Source organism: Phascolarctos cinereus, unplaced genomic scaffold (assembly GCF_003287225.1).
Source record: "Phascolarctos cinereus isolate Bilbo 61053 unplaced genomic scaffold, phaCin_HiC Scaffold_4;HRSCAF=312, whole genome shotgun sequence".
Classification (NCBI taxonomy): domain Eukaryota; kingdom Metazoa; phylum Chordata; class Mammalia; order Diprotodontia; family Phascolarctidae; genus Phascolarctos; species Phascolarctos cinereus.
The window spans coordinates 531493357-531512808 of NW_027555847.1; positions in this window are offsets into that span (position 1 = coordinate 531493357).

The window sequence follows — 19452 nt, forward strand, 5'->3', positions numbered from 1 at the left end:
GTTAACATAGTGCCTGACACAGTAAATCCTTAATAAATGCTTACTGACTGAATAACTGTTAATAACAATATTCTTCTAATGATGGCTTTAAGTTTATGGAATAGAACAGTTGAGGGTCACTTAAAGGGCAATGGAAAGGCCAATTGTGAAATACATATATTATACAATGTTTCCAATAAAGAACTGCTTAATAGAAATAATGCAAAGGATATCAATGAGAGATGTATGAGTAAAAAAAAAAAAAGATGGATCAGTCATGTTGTGAAAGCAAAGGATAACATGATGAGAGTGAAAGATGCTGTGTAACCCACTGGTATCTATTTGATCTACATGTTGAAGATTGATAGAAGTATATAAACAAGAGTTATAGAGTGTGAGAGGTCATTGATAGGTTGTGATCTGCTTTGCTGTAGGAGGGATCCATGGTCATGAGATCAAAGATCCATCAAAACATTGAAATTCCAACCCAAATTTTGCCTAGTTCATCTCTTGGGGCTAAACAGAATGGATCTAAGCACTGTTCTTTAAATGCTTGAAGACAGTTATTTCATCTTGCCCAAGTCTTCTCTTTTCTAGACTATCCATTCCTAGATTCTCTACCTGTTTCTTATATGCCATAGGCTATGCTATCCCAGTCAGTCTCTTCCAAATCTGCCACAGTTAGTTGATGCTAAAATGTGGCGTACTGAAATGAAAAATAATGTTCCAGTCATGGTTCACTGAGTGAAGAGTGTACCAGGATTCTTTTCTCCTCTGATTATAAGCCAAAACTCAAAGGAGAAGTTTTGATTGCTTTGTTGACTCTTATTGATATTACAATCCACTAAAACTTCCAGCTCTTTTTCACATGAACTATTACCTAACCACTCCTCTTTATCATCCTATATTGTGAAATTCAATTTTTAAACCCAAGTCTTGGAATTTATAGCTATTAAGTTTCCTAGTATTAGATTTTTTACCCACCCAACATTATAGCTTATTGAGATATTTTAGTATCTTTATTCTGTAATCCAACATGTATGGGATTCCTTTTGCTATTTCCTTTTCCATTTGCTATTCCAAATTTATGTTCTCTGCTGTTGTGCCTACATTCAAGCCATTAATAGAATACTGAACAACATGAGATGGGTCCCTGAGCCAATTTCTTCCAAATTTACATCAATCCATTTTTTCACTCTAGCCTTTTGTTTAATGTTTGTTATTCAACTAGTTCCAAATCCATCTAGCAGTTCTATCAGCTAGCTTATGGTTTATCCCTCAATTGTGTACATAAAAATATTGAAGCTTCTGCCTCTACCAGTATAGTAATCCTTTGAACAATGTAAATGATGTTTGTCTGGCACTACCTGTTCTTTATTAATCACTCAATCTCAATGAAAACTCTTTCCCTTACTAAATGTTTACAAATTATGCCTTTTAATATAGATTTTTTTTATTAATTTAAAAAAAATCACTTAAATTTCCCAATGTGCTCTTTTCCCTATAACAAAGAATAAAAGAGTGGGGGGGATACTATCAGGAAAACCAATGAACACCTTGAAAAAGTATGACATTAGATGTAGTGTCACACACACAGAGTCTCCCCTACCTTTGCAAAGAAGAGGAGGACAGGTTATTTTTCACTTATCTTCTTTGTGACCAAGCTTAGTTGTTATAAATTCACACATTAAGTTAAATTCTTTTGTTCTTTCTTCAGTTTACATTGTGCATTGTTGTAGTCCTTGAATATAGTTTTCCTGGTTCTGCTTACCTCATTTAGCTTCAGTTTATTTATCTTCCTATAACATTCTATGGTCATCATCTTCATCCTTTCTTACAGTATAATAATATTTCTAACATACAATTATAACATATTTAATTATAATTGATAGGCAGATACTTTTTCTCATCTAATTTGTGACTATAGAAAGTATTGCTATAAATACACTGGTGTATATATGGTGTCTGTCTTTTTATCATTGACCTCTTTGGAATAAATGCTTAAAATAAGATTCTCTGGTTCGTAGGGTATCAACATTTTATTCGTTTTCTTGGGATAATTTTGAATCACTCTCCAGAATGGTTGAATCAATTTATAGTTCCACCAACATATGTTAATGTGTTCATCTTTCCACAATCTCTAAAACGTGGACTCTTTTTATCTTTTGTCACCTTTGCTAATTTGCTGGGCATGAGAAGAAATCTCAGAGTTCTTCTGATATGCATTTTCTAATCTTAGGTGATTTCCATTTTTTTTTTCATATCATTAGCAGATGCCATCCATCACTTTGGCTAAGGGTTTATCATTTTTTTTATACTTTTCTTTTCTTTTTTTTTTTTTTTTGGCAAGTGGGGTTGTGACTTGTCCAGCATCACACAGCTAGTAAGTGTGAAGTGTTTGGTCTGAGGCCGCATTTGAACTTAGGTCCTCCTGACTTCAGGGCTAGTGTTCTATCCACTGCTCCACCTAGCTGCCCCAATTTTGTTATTATTTTCAAAGAACCAATATTTAATTTTCTTTATCAGTTCTATGGTCTTTAGGATTTTCAATCATTTATTTTTCTTCCCACCTCAAAATTTTTCTTGTTTTTACTTATGTTGGGTTTCTTTATTTGTTATTTTTAAGTTTCAATTGCATATTCATTTCATTGTTCCTGTATTTCCTAATTTTTTTTTAATGTATATTCTTAGAGATACTTTTTTTTTTGTCTGAGGACTGCTTCAGACATCTTGGCATAGGTTCCATCAGTGTCATTTTTTAGAGTTTTAAATTGATTTTGTACATTTTCTCTGGCTCATTAATTATTCAAATTATCATTAGAGGTATCTAGGGGTTATAGTGGATAGAGTGTCATACATAAAGACATGAGTCAAAATCCTGCCTCAGACATTTATGGTACTGTGACCATAGACACATCTCTCAACTTCTTTCAGCCTAAATTTCTTCATCTACAAATTAGAGATAATAATAATAATTCTTCCTCCAGGTTCTTCTGAGGCAGAAATGAGAGAATATTTGTGCAATGCTTTAAAGACTTTAAATTGTTGTTGTTCAGTTATTTCAGTCATGTTGGACTCTTCATGAATTTTTGTCAGGAATCAAAACACAAATGGAGTTTTCTTGACAAAGATACTAGAATGGTTTGCCATTTCCTTCTCTAGCTCATTCTACAGATGAGGAACTAAGGCATGCAAGGTTAAGTGACTTGCCCAGGATCACATAGCAAGTAAATGTCTGAGACCAGATTTGAACCCAGGAAAGTGAGTCTTCCTGACTCCAGGCCTGGCATTTTATCTACGGTACCACCTAGCTGACCCTTACAAATTTTAAAGTGAACTACAAATGTAATGACGATGATGATGATGATGCTTTATCTATGTATATCTTTGTCTTTTGCTTGTACTCTCTGTGTTGATTACAGTTTTTATTGTATTATAGCTTGTAAAGGATGTGTTTAGTATTCCTGCCTTTCTTACTTATATTTATAATTTCACTGTGTCCTAGTACATGGCATAGATGTACATATATGTATGTGTGTGTGTGCGTGTGTGTAAAGTGGTCATGTAGTGCAGAAAAATATATATTATTTAACCTTCATATTCAGAAGGTGCCATGAGTCTTTCCACTCTGAATTCCAAATTGTTTGTTTAGTTCTATGTTTTCCCTTTTGTTTATCTCTCCACTAGAATTGTCCAGTTCTGAGAGAAGAATATTAAAGTATTCTACTATTTTTCTTTTACTGTTTATATCTTTTAGTAATTCAGTTAATGTTTAATTTATAATTTATAAATTTAGATGACATACTATTTGATATATATTATATATTACACATACATATATATAGTGGCCTATTATTTCTTTAAACATAACACATTATTTTCTTGTTCACTTCTATTGATTTTGTGAATTTTTATTTTTATTTTTTTTAATAACATGATTGCAAATCCTATTTGCATCTGCTTTTTTGGTTTTACTATATGCAGCATAAATTTAGATTTTGTGCATGTCTTTGCTTCATGGATGTGTTTCTTATATGCATAAGATCCTGAGGTTTTATTTTTAAAAAATCTATTCTGCCAGTGTCTTTTTATTTATTTTTTAAAATTTCTTAGTCCATTCATAAAGTTGTGGTTGATAGGTTTAGGTTTTCCACCATTTGTCTTCATGTTTTTTTTTAAAGGATTTCTTTCTTCCTCTTCTGTCACTAATTTGTCTCTGCATTTAAACAAATCATACTTTTTGTAATATATTCTTGAATTCTTGTCACGAATCAGAGCCAGGATGCCTTAAGACAAAGAGGGAAAAAAACAACCGTATAGAGCAGTCCCAGAAGTCTCTTGAGGTCACTCTGCCCCCAGGGCACCTTCATTCCCTTAAAAGAAGCAGAACAACAACAATAACCAGACCCATATTTTTATTTATAAAAATATAATTGGAGGGCTTTCCTCAGTCTTGATCCAGGTCTGTAAACCCTACCCACTTAACCTCATATACAAGGAGGTCCCCTAGACCTCTTGAAGCTCTTCTCCCAGACCAAACAAGCCTTTCTGACTCCTTTGAGAACAGCTGTCCAAGTCCTCCAGAAATTCCTTCCATTTCCTCTGTTTCCTCTATGCCTTTGCTGGATAAGTTACTCTGCAAATCACAACTGCTTTTGCTTCTACTCAGAATAGTTCTTCAACTTTCTCACTGAGATATACTCAAAAAAGGCTGAAATTACTACAATGAGCTGTAACTGTAGAATTTCTCTTTAAAGCTGGAACAAACTCTTAAATGAGAAACAGAAGCCCATAATGGAAAAATGGGAAACTGTGAAACATTGAGGAACAATGTGATTTTGATTTGTATTTTTCTTATAATAATTAAGAAATTTATATATTTTATGTTTGCAGTTTTTAAAAGAATACTGACCACTTATCTTTTGCAACTTATCACTTGGGAAATAGTTGTTGATCTTATATATGTTGATGTTAGTTCCCTAAATGTTTTGAACATTAGAGATAGCTGATTTGAAATTTTTTTCCCAATTGAAAGTTTCCATTCTTGTCCTGGTTTAACCAAATTGATTTACTCTCTGAGTTGTAATTCTTAGTTATAAAAGGAGGCATGAACTAGGTGATACTCAAAGCCAAAACCCACAAGAGAACCTGCTATTTCCTTCACTCAACACACCTGAATAAGGAATTTGTTGAATTTGCTGGATCATGACCAAGGGCAGCCCAAGGTAAAGCTCTTAATAATAGCTACTATGATAAACAGTGGCTAGTATTTGCATAGCCCTTTAAGGTTTGCACAGTACTTTGCAAATATTATCCTATCTCCCAGTGATTTATGGTGGCAGGTGATATTATCTCCATATTATAGATGAAGAAACTGTGGCTGGGGAAAGTTAAATGACTTGCCCAGTGCCACATAACTAGTATGTGTCTGAGGAATGATTTGAACCAAGGACTTACTGATTCCAAGTCTAGCACTCTAGATACCATACCACCTAGCTTCCTATTTGTAGCTTCATTGAAATCATCAGAAGAAAAACAAGAGAATCTTGTGTTTTGCTCATTTAAGTATCAATGTAATAGAAAGGAGAATTTTGATTATATTGGACTGCAGAACTTGTGATCTGTAGCAGCTGTAGTGGCAGGTACATTGGAGACTGAGAACTTAATCCCATTTTAAGCAAATTGTTCTATAAACATGGCTGCCTTTGAAGAGTATTCTTTTATTTTATGATACTCCCCCCTCCCCTCTGATTTTTGTTTGGGGATTGTATTTTCTGATAGCATGTCAAACACATTAAAATTGAACTTGGCAAGGAGGATCACATGGGAAAAGTTGTGATGGGAATGTGGGGGAGGAGAGTTGCTCTATGCCTATGCCTAAGACATTTATTGGGGCCAATGAAATAACTTCTTGTTAATGAGCTTGACAGGCTGACATGTTGGTCCTGGAAATGAAAAGGGGCATATTAACTTTAAGAATTTGAAAAGTGTTTCTAACATTTTCTACTAGATTTATTTCTTTATCTCCAGTCGCATTGTTCACTAGGATAATTGGCGTTGCTGAAAAGTTTCTGGGGAGATGCTAGCTAAATTGATGTAAAGGAAGCCCAGGTGACTTTTACCAACTCTCCTGGGTCAGGGAAATTGTCTTTCCTGATAATAGGTGCTTTTAATAACTGTCTTTCCTGGCAGCTGAGTAACTAGAGGGCCCACTGGTTCTTCATATTCTTTTAATACTTTTTAAATGACCCCCTGGAGTGTTGCTGAATTTCTTAAGCTCATTATTACCTCTAACTGGGTTATGAGGTTGTGCTGCAGAATCACTGTAAGGAAAGCCTCACTGCAAAGAAGTGATGACTAAGGAAAGGCTGTAATGCTCACACCTGCATTCAAAGTATGGTGGCACTACTGTCCAGTACATGAATGGCAATGCCTACTGATTCTGGGTGCTCTGCAAATCAAATTAACTATAGGAGTTTTTGATGATCATGCAAGATGAGTTCATTCTTTTCTCCCTACTTACATTTTGAGGTATGGGAGATATATTTTTTAGCACTCTCCAATTTTTCTGTAATAAATCATTCCTTCTTTCATTCTACCATTCTGTCTACCTAGGAACCCAATGATCTTCCACTGACTCCTGGACATCTTAAGTTCTTTACTATGACACCCCATTGAGGTTTGTCATTCCAGGCAATGGCCAATTCCATCATACAATACTACCTTCCTCTATGGCTCAAAACCATCCTTTCCTCAGAACTCTGCATGTATCAGTTGAGAAGAATATAAACCTGAGGAATATATTCATTAAATGTGAATGACTGGCCGTTAAAGATAGTTTCTGCATCTGCTAGCTCTTAATCTCTCTGCTGGTTCTGATACAATACAATGTGCTTAGTAAATGTTTGTTGTTTTATTTTTGCTTTTGTAATGGACCATTCCTCAAGAGAATTTACATTTTAAAAGAGATTCCCCACCCATTACCCATCTTTATGAGTTAATATTTGGCCTGAAACACTTACTAGTTTTGTGACTCTGGGCAAGTCACTTAACTTTCTTTGCCTTAGCTCCTCATCTGTAAAATGAGCTGGAGAAGGAAATGGCAAACCGCTCCAATATCTTTGCCAAGAAAACCCTAAATGGGCTCACGAACAGTTGGGCATAACTGAAAGACTGAAGAATAAACCCACAAATTAACATAAAAGAATAAATACTATGAGAAGCAGTTTGGTTGAATGGAAGGAGTACTGAACTTGCAGTAATAAGACCTGAATTGGAATACTGGATCTTCTACTATACTCTTTTTGTGACCTAGTCAGTCATTCAGCCAGCCAGCCAGTCAACTAACATTTATTAAGAGCCTGCTATGTGCAAGGCACTGTGCTAGGTACCAATAATATAATACAAATAGAAAGACAGTCTCTGACCTCAAGAAGCTTACATTCTAACTGGAGAAGACAGAACATAAATGCAATCTGAAAGTGGTGGGGGAGTGCAAGTCACTTCACCTTTCTGAGCCCCACTATCCCCATCTAAGGGAATATTCCCATCAGAGGGATTCTGTGAGGATCAGATATGAAGCTAGTATTACTGATTATATTTTTCCTCTAGTCTAAACACTCCTCTCCTAGATTCTAAGATCCTTTGAGGATGAGAGCTGCATCTTAGATTCTTCCCCAGAATATTGGACAGGCTTCAATGAATACTTAAGTACATTTATGATCTCATGGGTTTGATGACTTATTTTACGTAGATTATGACCCATTGTAAACTTCTAATCCAGTGTGATTTTTGTACTAGTCCTTCTAGAAACCCTACATAGAGAATTTGACCCAATTTCTTGGAGGCCTTCGTCTATTTTTTTTTAACTCTAGCACATGGACCATCCATTATCTCTCACTCTTGCTACATAGTCAATTCATTTTATGTTCTGATCTTACATGTCTTTTAAGAAGTCTTTTTATTGCTTCTCGCACAAAAATTATCATTGATAATATGTTGTAGCTGTTTATACCCACTACATATCTTTACATCACTCTGAGTAAGCTACAATTTGGATTCTTATGAGTATCAAAGTCAATAATTTGCATTCTTGGAAGAAAGTACTACATTGTTTCTCAAATAACATTCAGTTCACTCCACTCCATTTTTATACTCAGAGATCAGCTCATTATCTATCTGTGATATTTGCCTCAAACCGACGTGTTAATGGATTAATTTAATTGATTATTCATTTAAGTTTATATCCTAATTTAGTTAATATTCATTGTACACTCACTTTTTTTTTCTTTGTAGGTTACTAGGTATATTACTTTTTTGAATGGTGATATATTGTCAGAGATCAAAAAATTGAAGCAATTCAACATGGCTAATATGGAAATATGTTTTGCATAACTTACATATATAATCAATATAAAATTGCTTATTTTCTCAAGGAAGGGAAAGGAGAATGGAAAGAGAGAATTTGGAACTCACAATTCTAAAAAAATTGATCTTAATATTTTTATATGTAATTGGGAAATATTTAATGAAATAAAAACATTTTAAAAGATAAAGAAGATTGATGCAATTTATACAATGTTATACTTGAAACTGGAAATATCTAAATAAATTTACCTCCTACAGAACTGTCTGAAGCAGAGTGGGCATTTAATTAATGCTTATTGACTTAATTTTGTGAGATATTCCTCAAGGCATTGAAAGATGAATACAATACAATGAATGAATATAATACTTTAGGCCTTGTTTGATATTGATAATTAGGAAATTATCAAACACATGGTCTTCCTGATTGAATCTGTAAAGGAATCTTGAATGATCTTATCCTATAGGAGGTATCTTATTGAAAGAGGGCCTCTAAGGTCATATTTTGCTCTACTGAGTCAAATGTTTTATACATATATATGTGTATATGTGTGTGTATATATATATATATATATGTATATATATGTATATATATGTGTGTGTTGTGTGTGTGAATATATGTATATATATATATGTGTATATATATGTATATATACATACATATATGTATGTATATATGTAATCAGCAATCAATAAATAGAGCAGGATCTTAAATTCCCTACACTTAACAGGTAACTGTGTGAACTGTGAAGGTGATGTTTCTTGTGCAAAACAATTTCTGAAAGTCTGGCTATCTATAGCTATGTACACATATATTTGTATATGTATGTCTATATGTGCATATAGACACACATATATGTGTATGCTATTATTATTACGATTATTGTGGATACCTTTAATATATTCATAAAACTTTCTTATGAAGTTGGGAAAATAGGCACATAAGTCAATAATTTCTTAAATGTCTTTTTTTAAAAAATAATATAATTATTTGTGACCAATTATTTATAACGAAGAAGTGACATAAGGGATGTTATCCTAAAAATGTATAATCAAAAAATGAAGGGGACTGGTTATGTGGTAAGAGGAGGGAAAACAGAGAATTTTCATCAGTGGCTATAGGCAGTTGGATTGCTAATACTTGGTACCTGTAATAAATATATACATAGATACATACATACATACATACATACATACATACATACATACATACATATACACATACATATATATATATAAATGTGTGTGTGTATGTATATGCATAGGTATATGTATATGTGTGTTTACCTATGTATACATCCATAAATCACATATATGGATATGTACATATAGATATGTATGCACACACATTTATGAAAGCCTCAACAAGTTTTATGGAAATATTATAGATAAGAATTGTCCTGGATAAGTAGGTGCAGTTGGGTTACAATATGTATTGGAAATTCCTATACTGCTGAAATTATATATCCACTGAAGTATACTGTATTGAAGATAGATATACTATCTGTGCTCTCTTCAATCCTTTTGAAATCTTCCCTTCTTTTAGGTATCTTGAAAAATTGATCACTGAATGCCTTTAAAATTGTATCAACTCTAACATGACTTCCTTCTGCATTTATTCATTAATGTCATTCCACTCCATGATTTTTCTTCTCTCCCTATCTGTTTTCTCAGCAGCTTGTAGATACCCTCTGGATGCTTATAGATACCCTTAATATGTTCATAGAACATTCTTATGAAGATAGGGAAATAGGCACAGAGGTCAACAATCACTGATGTCTTCTAAAATGTCTTTTTTTTTTTTTGGTTAATAAAATTATTTGTTACCAGCAATAAAAATGCCTAAGAAATGACATAAGGAATGTTATCCTGGAAATACATAATAAAAATGAGGGAAACTGATTATGTAGTAAAAGTCTCAGTTATTCTTATTTTCAGTTCAATTCAATAAACATTTATTAAGCACCTACTTTGTGCCAGGCACTTCCCTATCCCCCTTCTTAACAACCTTGCTAACTCCCTTATTGTTGTGTGATAGTAACCTGCTACCTACCTCCTACTTCTAAAGCAGTGCTCAAATTAACTTTGTCCTAACTTTTGGAAGGGGTGTGTCAATCTAATAAGACCACACTCTTTTTGAACCAAAATGATCCTCTTTGGTCTATGCCCCTATATATATTTTCTCCCTTGGTGAGAATGTAAGCTTTTTGAAGGAGGGACTATATTTCCTTTATTTTTATGTACCCAACACTTGGCACAGTACTTGGCACATAGACAACACATTAATTTTTAAAATTCATTTATTTGTAAGTGCTATTTTCATCCAAATTAACTGGTATATGGGGTACAGAGAGCCCAAATGTGACATTTTCACTGTCATTGAAGATGAAAAAAAATCATTAAGGAAATGCTGACTAAATATATTTCACATCTATTTCTTGTCCTTATTCCAAATACTTCCACAAATATTCCCACAAATATTGTCTTAGCTGGGTCTCATGCCAACCTTTCCAAGTGTCATTTCCCTCCACTATTGCTTTCCAATATTTTGGGAGGAGATTCTGTCCATTTCTTGTTTTCCTACTCCTTAATATTTTGCAACTGAATTTTATTCTAAATGTTTTTTTGTCCTTGGATAAAATATTGCTCTGCTTGGCAAAGATTAAGTATTTTGTGACTGAGGTTATTTCTGGAATCCTCTGAAATATTCATAGCTTTGACTGTTTTGCATCAGTTATATTTATCTAAAATATATTGATAATCTGAAGTTTTCTTTAGTTTTATATGTTTCCTAATTTTTTGGATGAAATAGCTCATTTAGATAGGTTGTGAGATTTTGATTTTATGTAATGCATTTCTTATGCTTTCCCCCCTTAATTTTGTGTTCATTTTGAAATTTGTGATGCTGAAGATCTGATTTGTTGTTGTTGTCTGGCCATTTTTAAGCTGTGTACAACTCTTTGTGACCCCTTTTGTGGTTTTCTTGGCAAATATCCTGAGAGTGGTTTGCTGTTTCCTTTTCCAGTTCATTTTACAAATAAGGAAACTCAGGCAAACAGGGTTAAGTAGCTTCTCCGGGGTCAGACTGTAAGTATCTGAGGTAGAATTTGAATTCATGAAGATGAGTCTTCCTGACTACAGTCCCATCCACTGGGTTACCTAGCTGTTCCTAAAAAGATTTGCTTATACAATATAAAAATGAGTCTTCAATGGCTCTTAAATTGCTAAATTTTATTCCACATATGTTAAGTTATATTGCATTTTATTTTTTGTGAAGTGGTTTAGTTCTTGCCTCTCCATTTTTTTACACCTTTGAAAGCCATTAAATGCCAACCAAATGATGTGTATAGGATCCTAAAGGCATTAGGGATGCATATCAATCTTGTAGCTATGTAGAAAATGGATTAGAGATTGGGGAAGCTTGAGACAAGGAGAACAATTAGAATTTTGTTGTAATAGCCCAGGTAAGAAGTGATGAGAGTGAATGTGAGTGGAGAGAAGGAGATAGATGCAAATAATTTTGTGAAGGTAGGATTGACAAGACTTGGCAACAGACTAAATATATAGGAGGAGAGAAAGTAAATTGTTAAGGATTACTTTGTGATTGCAAATCTAGGTTTCTGGAATGACAAAGATCTCCTAGAGAGAAATTATTAAGGTAGGTAGAAGAATGAGTTATAAGGGAAAGGTAATGTTTTATTTTGGAAATGTAGGTTCATAAATCCAGGGTTAGATAAAACCTTAAAGACCATTAAGTTTAATCCCCTTATTTTATAGATGAGTAAACTGAGTCATAATTAACTGATTTGCCTAGGGTTATATGGTAAGTGATATAGACAGGATTTGAACTGAGATTCTTTGACTACAAAGGCTTTTGACTATACCACTTTGCTTCTTAACATGTTGAGTTTGAGATGGCTGAAGGACATTCACTTGAAAATTAACAAAGCAAAATAAAAAAAAAACAGTCAATGATTCAGAAGTAGAGCTTAAGATAGATAATGTGTTTGCAGGTGAACACACATATACATATATTTGCATAGAGATTATTTGTATGTATACTTTTTTTTGGCCAGTTAATTATATTTAACTCTTCATGACCCCATTTGGGGGTTTTCTTAATTTAATTTAACATTTTGCCCCAATTACATGTAAAAACAGTTTTAACATTCCTTCTTTTAAATTCTGAGTTCCAAATTCTTTCCCTCCCTTGCCTCCACCCATCATCAAGAAGGTAAATAAATTGACATTGTGTAGTCATACAAAACATATTTCCATGTAAGTCATGCTGTGAAAGAAAACAAAGACAAAAAAACCTCAAGAAAAATAAAGTAAAGAAAATGTATCTACAACCTACATATAGGCTCCCCTAATTCTTTTTCTGGAGATGGACAGCACCTTTTATCACAACTTCTTCAGAATTGTCTTGGATCATTGTATTGCTGAGAATAGCTAAGTTATTCACAGCAGATCATCATACAATATTGCTATTACTGTCTACAGTGTTCTCCTGGTTCTGCTCACTTCACTTTGCATCAGTTCATGGAGGTTTTTCCAGGTTTTTCTGAGAGCATTCTGCTCATTATTTTTTTACAGCACAATAGTATTCCATCACAATCATATACCACAACTTGTTCAGCATTGCCCAATTGATGGACATCCCATCAATTTCCAATTCTTTGCCAACACTAAAAGAGCTGCTATAGGGGCAGCTAGGTGGCGCAGTGGATAGAGCACCAGCCCTGGAGTCAGGAGGACCTGAGTTCAAATCTGACTCAGACCAAACACTTGATACTTACTAGCTATGTGACCTTGGGCAAGTCACTTAACCCCATTGCCTAACAAAATACAAAAAAAAAAGACTAAAAGAGCTGCTATATATTTTTGTACACACAGATCCTTTTCCTTTTCCTTTTTTGCTCTCTTTGTGATACAGACCTAGTGGTGGTATTGCTTGGTCAAAGGGTATGCAAGGTTTTATAGCCCCTTTGGGCATAGTTCCAAATTGCTCTCTAGAATGGTTGAATCAGTATACAATTTCACCAACAGTACATTAGTGTTTTAATTTTCCCACATCCCTTCAAATATGTGTCATTTGTCTTATCTGTCATATTAGCCAATATGATAAATATTGGGTGGTAGTGATGGGGTGCTTGGGTGCTTATGTTTGGGTGCTTGTACTTGGACCCCAATTTCTCCCTAGCCTCAGAAACACTGTCCCTGACAGTTTCTCCCCAGCCCAAGGACACTGTGCCTAGCAGTTACTCATGAGTGGGCCCCAGCAAGACCCTTATCTCTTTCCCTGATGCAGTTACAGACAGCACCTGAAGGAATTATTAATTTGAACTGGCTTTGCATTGGGTCATAAAGACATTCTTACCCACTACTATACTATACTACATTGTCTACATCCTGGGATCCTCATTAACTGTATTCTAGACTTAAGACACATGTATACTCCCTACATCTATCTTGTCAAACAAGGCATTGATTGGTGGCAGACTGGACAACTCTCAGTTGTCCCTGACTGCTAATTAACTTAGTGACGTAGCAGACCTAAAACCACACCTCCATGTGGCCCCCCTTGTGGGCTTTTCCCAGTGAACTCTGGGTAAAATGTCTGTGTAGTAGGTACAAGAAGTTCATGTTCTTTTAAGAACTGACCACTCCTTAACCACTCCCTAATCCCACCCTGAATCACCTTGTTAGCATATTTGGCACATGTTTTATTGTGTTTTATCCTATATAAACTTTAACTGTACCACTCTAAGATTGCAGGATCCTTAAGTATCCTTGCCTCTGAAAAGCGTAACAATAAACTTTTTGCCACCTTGACTTAAAGAATTCTTGAGTCTGTGAATTCATTCCAGATGACCCCGTCATGTACTTCAGTCTTTAAGGGGTCACAACCTCTGGACCCCTCATATTGCAGTAGTAGTTCAGAGTTGTTTTAATTTGCATTTCTCTAATCAATAGTGATTAGAGTATTAGAGAATTTTTTTCATAAGACTATAGATATCATTGATTACTTTGTCTGAAAAGTTCATATCCTTTAACCATTTATCAGTTGAAGAATGGCTCTTATTTCTATAAATTTCACTCAGTTTTCTATATATTTGTGAAATGAGGTCTTTCTGCTATATTTTTTTACAGTAATGATTACCAACTATGTATTTCCCTCCATCCTATTTCCCCCTGTCTATCCTACCTTCTCTCTCCTTTCTTTCTTTCTTTCTTTCTTTCTTTCTTTCTTTCTTTCTTTCTTTCTTTCTTTCTTTCTTTCTTTCTTTCTTTTTTTTTTGGCAATTGGGGTTAAGTGACTTGCCCACAGCTAGTAAGTGTCAAGTGTTTGGTCTGAGGCCACATTTGAACTCAGGCACTCTTGACTTTAGGGCCAGTGCTCTAGCCACTGTGCCACCTAGCTGCCCCTTTCTCTCTCCTTTCATGCTGTCCATTATTAAAAGTATTTTGCTTCTTTTGCTTCCTCCAAGCTTCCATCCTTTCTATTAGCCCCCCTTCTCTGTCCTACTTACCCTCCTACTTTCCTATATGACAAGATAGATTTCTGCACTCAAGTGAGTGTTCCTTCTTTGAGCCAATTCTGATGAAAGTAAGGTTGACACACTCCCATACTGTTCCCTCATCTTCCCCTTTACTGTATAATTTCTTTGAGGCCTCTTATGTCAGATAGTTTACCTCATTCTTCCCCTCCCTTTCCCCTTCTCCCAGGACATTATACTTTCTCACCCCTCAATTTTATTTTTTTAGATAATCATGCCTTCGTATTCAACTCCTACATACCTGTGCTCTCTGTCTATGTATACTCCCAAGTGCCCTAATAATGAGAAAGTTTTTAGGAGTTATCATTTTCCAATGTAGTAATATAAACAGTTTAACCTTATCAAATCCCTTATGATGTCCCTTTCCTGTTTATCTTTTTATGCTTCTTTTGAGTCTTGTATTTGAAATTCAAATTTCTATTCAACTCTGGTCTTTTCATCAAGAATGCTTGAAAGTCCTCCATCTCATTGAAGATCCATTTCCCCCCTGAAGGATTATACTCATTTTTGCCGGGTAGGTGATTCTGTTGTAATCCTAGGTCTTTTGCCCTCTGGAATGTCATATTCCAGGCCTTCTGATCCTTTAATATAGAAACTGCTGGCTGTGTTATCCTGGCTGTGGCTCCATAATATTTAGATGATTTCTTTTGGGCTGCTTGAAATATTTCCTCCTTGACCTGGGAGCTCTGGAATTTGGCTATAATATTCCCTAGAGTTTTTATTTTGAAATCTCTTTCAGGATTGATGAATTCTTTCAATTTCTATTTTACCCTCTGGTTCTAGATTATCAAGACAATTTTCCTTGATACTTTCTTGAAAGGTGATGTCTAGGCTTTTTTTTTTTTGATCATGGTTTTTAGGTGGATCTATTTTCCAGGTCAGTTGTTTTTCCAATGGGATATTTCACATTTTCTATTTTTTCATTCTTTTGCTTCTATTTGATTGTTTTTGATGTTAATAACTCATTAGCTTCCACTTACCCAATTCTAATTTTTAAGGAATTTGTTTTCTTCAGTGAGCTTTTATACCTCCTTTTCCCTTTGGTCAATTCTACTTTTAAGGAGTTCCTTTCTTTAGTGAATTTTCTATCTCTTTTTCCCTTTGACAAATTCTGTTTTTCAAAGTATTCTTCTCTTCACTGGATTTTTATGCCTCTTTTACCATTTGACCTGTTCTGTTTTTTAAGGTGTTGTTTTTTCTGTGTGTGTGTGTGTGTGTGTGTGTGTGTGTGTGTGTGTGTGTGTGTGTTTTACCTTGTTTTCCAAGCTCTTGGCTCTTTTTTCATGATTTTCTTGCATTACTCTCATTTATCTTCCCAATTTTTCCTTTAACTCTCTTGCTTGATTTTTAAAATCCTTTTTGAGCACTTCCATAGTCTGGAGCCAATTCATATTTTTATAAGAGGCTTTGATTGTAGGAGTTTTGACATTTTTATCTTCTTCTGAGTTTGTGTTTTGATCTTCCCTGTCACCATAGTAACTTTCTATAGTCAGAATCTTTTTCTACTGTTTGCTCATTTTCCGGCCTATTTCTTAACTTTTAATTCCACTGAAGTGGGGCTCTGCTTCTGGAGTGAAGGAGGTACTATCCCAAGATTCAGGTTTTTTTTTTAATGCACCTGTTTTCAGAGGAATTTCTGGGGACCTGTAAGTTTTCAGTTCTTCCAAGGTGGTATGATCTGGGGAGAACTGTATTTACTAGTCTTCTATACTATGCTCTGGTCTGTGAAAACCTACACTCTGGAACTGTGACCAGAGTCCTTGCTCCCCTGTGGCCACAAGCTTTGCTGTGCTAGTGCTCTTCCTTGCCCGAGGACGAGACCCAAGTCTATGACTCAGATCCTAGTATGAGCAATGCAACAGAGTCTTGCTCCTGGTGCCAGCAAAAGGATCAATGTAGTCTCTTTCTGACCAGTTGTCAGATTCTCTTACCATCCATGGGCTGAGAGGTCCAGAAACTACCACTGCAGCCATTGATTCAGTCACCCCCAAGATTTGTTCCTGGTTTGCTGGGCCTTGTTTTGCATTGGTACAGACTGTGATTAATTGTGCTCCTCTCTCACCCTTATGCAACAGACCTTTCCTGCTGACCTCCTAAGTTTTTTTGGGCTGGAAAATTGTTTCACTATATCCTTTTGTGGGTTCTGTTGTGCTAGAATTTGTTTTGAAGCATTGTTTAAAGGTATTTGGAGGGGTTTTAGGGAAAGCTCAGGCAAGTGCCTGTTTTTTTTCCTCCATCTTAAGAACCTGTCTATTTGGTATTTTCTAGACAAAGATGTAATTTGTCATTTCCTTCTCCATCTCATTTAACATATGAGGAAACTGAGGCAAACAGGGTTAAATGATTGCCCAGGGTCACTCTATCTACTCTACCACAAATGTGTGTGTATATACAAATACTACGGAGACATATGTATGTGTACATTATGTATGTATATATGTTTATATGTATGTGTGTGTATCAAAATTCACATAGAGATGATAATTTTGCCCCATAGGAGAGAATGAAATCACTGAGAGAATGTATAGAGAAAAGAGAAGAGGGACTAGTACAGAGCCCTGGGATATAGCTATTTTTAGGGGACAAAAATGAATAATCCAGAAAAACAGATTGAAGAGTAGTCAGAAAGGCAGGAGAAAAATAAAGTGAGCAGTATATAAGAAATCAGAGAGGAGGTACTCAAGATTGTAAAAGTATGCAGAGAGATGAAAAGGTATGGTCTCAATTCCTTCTCATACTTACCTTTTTGTGTTCTATTTCCCCCCATTTTCTGTGTCTCATTATTATATTTGATGATACTGATCATATTTTTCTACCACTCTTGTTTGAAAGATTTTGCAAAAAAATCTTTATATTCTAAATAATTGACTCAGCAATGTGTCTTTTCTAGGTTCTTTTGGTCACTTTGTTGTGATTGTTTATATGAATTGACATATTAGAATAGTTGACATGTATTCTTTTAGATATTTCCCATTTTTCTCTTCATTAGGTTGGTTAAACAGCTCATGTTGGATATACTTTCTCGTTTGTCATATCTTCTCATGCTTATTCTTTAAATTTGGTGTTGATTGAAATCTTTCCTCCAATAGATTAATTATCTGACTGTACCCAAAAAACTAACACAGAAATAACTCCTATTTGGTAAAGTTATTTCCAGTTTGTCAGTATTTTTTTAACCAATTCCATTTACTCTAATGTTATTCTATGTTCACTATGTCCATCCTCTCTGGACTCTAGTCTTGGATCCAGTTTAATTAAGCAAACATTCATTAAGCTCCACTTATGTGTAAAGCTATGGGTTCAGACCTTGGAATAAAAATATATTGGGGTTTTTGGCACTGGAGTCTCCTAGTAGACATATATTCCTAAGAGTTCATCTACTTGAGATTTTGTAGAGCCATGAGACTGTGAATGAAAGCTGGTACCTTTTATTCCTAAAGTGTCTGTATGTGTAGGTGGTGATGGTGAAGCAGAAGCTTTAATTAGAAGTGATTGTGTTAAATAGTAGAATTGTTCTTTATCAAGGTCAACACCATGAATGAGATGTAAAAGGTCAAGCCATAAAAAGCTGTGGCTTTTTATGTGAGCTAAAGTTAGAGCCAGTGCTGGGACAGGCAGGGAAGCAGACCTGAGAAATGAAGAGAGACACTGGCCCAGGAATGTAGAAGACCTCTTAGAAGACCAAAATAGAGACTGAGTGATCAGGGGTTAGGAATGGAGCTGATGATCTTGATTCTCAGCCTGTTTCCATTCTGTCCCTCCCTCTGTTCCAAGGAAGAGATGGATCTGTCCTTTTTTTTTTCTCTAATGCTTGTTCTTTAAGAGTTTATCTTTCTCTTTTGCCATTTGATTTGAAAGTTTTTTTTTTCTAGAAGACTAAGTGCCTTTCAAAGAAGTACTGTATTATGCGTGTTTTGGGAGGATTAAATATAGCCAAATGGGAGGGCTTACTTGGTGAGATACACAGGGAGAGACATCACTAAATTATTTTACTACTGGGAAGCTTTCAGTGGTATAAAAATTTGAGAACAGAGAGCAACAAAAGAAATTATATTGAAATAAATTTTATAGTTTCCCCAAAGCTGAGACAGCATGAATTCTCAGCAATGCCTAAACTCGAAGTAGTCATAGTTGGGGAAGGTCGCAAATGAGATAAAGAGAAAGTCTTGGTTTATGGACTTAAAGAGGAGTTGAAAAAAAATAGGGCTTCTCACTCAAAAAGAGACTCAGAAAGTGGGAGGAACTCATGTTACTTACCACCCTTTTACATCTTACTCCTCTCACAATACTAGACTAATAGGACTGATAAAGAAAAGCAAATGAAAATACTGTCCTCAAGGCATTTACATTCTCTTGGTCGGGGAGAGGCAATACATATCTATATCTATATCTATATCTATCTATATCTATCTATATCTATATCTATATCTATATATATCTATATCTATATCTATATCTATATCTATATCTATATCTATATCTATATCTATATCTATATCTATATCTATGTATCTTTATATATATATATATATGCAATATATAAACATAT